At 40.2% G+C, this 3,720-nt stretch overlaps 1 protein-coding gene across 1 annotated transcript in view; it reads right to left on the bottom strand.

Annotated features, from left to right (window-relative positions):
- The window catches only part of sema4ba (sema domain, immunoglobulin domain (Ig), transmembrane domain (TM) and short cytoplasmic domain, (semaphorin) 4Ba), a 52,797-nt gene extending 49,473 nt beyond the window's left edge, over positions 1-3,324 (bottom strand). The window contains exon 1 of the mRNA XM_005928671.3: positions 3,150-3,324. The gene's annotated coding sequence lies outside the window, so the exon portion shown is untranslated. The remainder of the gene's footprint in view (positions 1-3,149) is intronic.
- Between the last annotated feature and the right edge of the window lie 396 nt (positions 3,325-3,720).

A 3,720-nucleotide genomic window follows, 5' to 3' on the forward strand; every position in this document is an offset into this window, starting at 1 on the left:
GTCTTCACCACTTGGAGAAATGTTCCCACTCACCTCAAGGAAACACTTGCATCAAGCATGCCACAACAAATTTTTGAAGTGATCAACAATAACAGCGGAGATACTCATTACTGAGTTCATGTTTGAAACTTTGATTTCTGTTTTGGGGGGGTTTACAGGTTTTTTTTGGAGGTGTGGTCCTAGAACTTTTGATCAGCTGTAAAACAGCTTCTTTCAGTTTAAGAGTTGTTTTCAATAAATTGTATGCTCAAAAATGTTTTGTCTCACTCCTATTTCTTCTTATTGCATGTTGAAGCTCTACTTGGAACCCTGTTAAGATCCAACCATGCAACATATGAGTTTTTTGACATTTTTCAAGAGGTCTTAAAGTTTTGATGGGGACAGTATAATGAATTAATTAACAAAAAAAAGATATACACATATTTCTGAAAGACTGAAAACAAACTGCATTCATGTTTCCCCATATTAAATAAATGAGGTGTTCTGGATACCACCTTCAAATCTTCCAGGGGATACACCAAGGTCTTCTCAAGCCAGCCAAAAGATACAATCTCTTCAGTGTGTCCTGGGTCTGTCCTGAGGCCTTCTCCTAGTGGAACACACCCAAAACACCTGATCCAAGAAGCATCCAGGAGGTATCTTGGTCAGATGCCCAAATGAACTCAACTGTCTCTTTACAAGTTCTAGTTCCAATGAAACAGGGGTATAAAAAATGTGTCCATGTGGCCAAAAATGGCCCGACAGAGTAACCAGTCCACTGCACTGGATGGCTTGGAAAAAAATGAGGGAAAACCTTTTAAACAAGCCACTTGATTGCCATGGCAGCAGCATGGTTGCTTGGTGGTTAGCATTAATGCATCACAACAAGAAGATCCTGGGTTTGAACCCTGAGTGAAGTTTTATATGTTCTTGTTGTATTTTCTTCGGAAGCTCTTGTTTCTCCCACCATCTCAGATAGCGCTATCTATCTCAGGCCAGAACACTTGTGAAAAAGATTATTAATCTCATTAGGGTTTTTTCTGATTAAATAAAGGTTTAATTAAAATCAAACGGCATCCTGTCATGACAGATGCTGTCCAAACTTTCAATTTCCTTTGCAGCCATCCTCCTGACAAAAACACTAACCATGGTCTGCCATTTCCTGCAAATGTAACACTGCTGACCCCAGTTCTTGTTCTTTTCTTTGTAATAAAAGATGATATTCTCATTACACAGAAATTAGCAGCACATTGTTTAACATAGTCCATTGCCTTGATGATAAAATTGTACAATTGGTCAGTAAGTCCGTAAAAGTCAAAACCTATACCCAATTTAAATTTGCACAATCTCACATTCAAGATCCTCTTCTGGCACAGCTCTGGATCGTTTTTCAGAGCAGCTGCTGCTTTTGTTTTTTATTTTTATCAGAAGGCTTCTGGCCACCACCACTGTTCAGATCTTTCCCTCAAAAGCACCTGGACATTAGAGAGAGTCTGGACTGACTGCCTGAGTGAAAACATAACATTGTACAAGTTCATGGAGTGATTTACTGAATCTAAAAAAAACAATGCTGTTCATCCTCCTCGGATTGAAAATTGAAAATCCTCAACTCCTCTGCTAAAAATGCTTGGTTGTAGCCAGAGAGCCATCTTTCATTACCACCTAAAAGTGATCCTAAACATGAAATTTGAGCTTGAAACAAGAGCTGATGAGCACACAGTTTAAATGTTCATTTATAAAGAGCTTTTGTGCTGGAATCTGTCTGGATCCAAGAAGATGACCTTGAATTGGAAATCTTCCACATTTATATCGGGAAAGACTTTTTGATGTTTATGGACCTGTCCCCAGAACTTTTTCATACCGCATCCTACCCTTAAACGTAATTAAGTATGTTTTAAAATTCTGCTTTTCTGTCGATGTCACCTTGTCTTTAAGGTGGTGATACTGTTGGAGGTGAAAATGGAAAGTGGGACTGTTGCTTTCAGTTTTAACCTAGTCACAGCATGCATACAGTATGCCTGCTCTCATCAATAATATACTCTGTCCAACCACCTTCAATTACAAATGACTTCTACCCAGTGCGATAACCATAAAATAACCTTGAAAAGCATGGTTACTCTTTATCTAATCCAAGCAGAAATTGCAATCCAGAATAAATCATGATCCCAAAGAGCTAATGAGATTGTGCTTCAGAGACGTGTTAGTTCATTAAGCCAATTACTACAAAAGAGAAATGTTATACTACTAATGCACTGTGTACTCAGGGAAATGACCCAGTGAGATGAATAGATAGAGAAAAAGGAAGAGGAAGAGAGTGATGACTCAAACACAGGGAAAACCCTCAAGATGAATTAGTTATAAGGCCATCTACATGTGGGGCAGACGAAATATGAAATATTAAGTTAGCATTTGATATAGCGAAAGAGTTAAGGTTAAACAACTCCTGAAAATAATCAACTACTATCCATTTAGAACCGTCCAATTGTGATGCTGTGCTGGAAGTACACATGCCGTTCAAAAAAGTGTTTGATGAAGCACTGTAACCACAACGCTCTGTAAACTGCTGCTCATTTCTGAAGCAGTTGAAAATCTGCATGCAGATAACGCCCACTGCTTTGCTCGTATCAGCTACATGGCTGTCATTGTACACGCCCAGTTATTCTTTTTTTCTTTTTTTGAGCGGACAAGTCAAAATGGGTCAAATATTCCAAGGAAGTACAAAATTATTATCACATGCAAATCTTCTTTTTTATAAGAGAAAGTGTAACAAAGCTGTGATCTTTAAAAAATATTTAAATCCATAAAAAAAGAAAAAGAACCTGAGGGAAAATTCTGCACAGGAGATGAGAAATCATTTCAAAATAAAGGTAATTATAGCTTTCCACGACACATGCTGAATTACCTCTGAGCCAGCACGGGGATCCGTCTCATCTTTACCATGGAAACCAACACCATACAGTACATGCACGCACACTGAGGGAGCAATTGCCATGACATCCAGCACTGTGGCGAGAAGAAGCTTTCAGCAACTAGACCAATTTACTCAGCAGCTAACTGGACAGTCAGTCAACCCTCTGTACTGTATATCACTCCCTATTTCACTCACTCTCCTCCTCTCTTTCCCCTCTTTTCCCCGTGAATTTCTTCTGTCATAATGCCAGACGAATTACCTTTCATCAGCAGAGGACAAGGTCTTGCAGTGCTTAGTAGGAGTGGCTCTCATTCAAGTGGTGACAGAGAAAAGAAAGCTCTGCAGGGATCCCTGCACAAGGATGCAGTTGAACCGGCACCGCACGCATGCATCCACCGCCACTATCACTACCAGCGAGTGCAACGGCAGCAGTAGCAAATCGGAAGGGGAGGGGTAAATATAAATATATAAAAAAAGCAGGAGAGGGGGTTGCTCTATCAGCAGCAGGAGCATTACATCATAGGCTGCCTCTGTGGAAGGGTGGGAGAGGAGTGGACAGAGGAAGGGAGGTGCTCCTCGTAGCAGCAAAAGCTCCCTGTTACTGTTGAGCTCTTTTCTTTGCGTGCCCAAGTCCAAATTTAATATTTATGATCTGGTAACTGTGAAATGCCCTTGGTGGTTAGCATAAGACCTATTTAATCATTAACTCAGCTGCTCTTAATTGTGTACCTTCACCAGGATTTGTTGTCAGAATGGATATAATATGATGTACACTCTAATGTGGATCATCCCTTTGGGGCACAGACTGCGTGCATGAGTGTGTGTCCAGC

The sequence above is a fragment of the Haplochromis burtoni genome, unplaced genomic scaffold (genome assembly GCF_018398535.1).
Source record: "Haplochromis burtoni strain Fernald_Lab_line unplaced genomic scaffold, NCSU_Asbu1 Contig_114, whole genome shotgun sequence".
Taxonomy (NCBI): Eukaryota; Metazoa; Chordata; class Actinopteri; order Cichliformes; family Cichlidae; genus Haplochromis; species Haplochromis burtoni.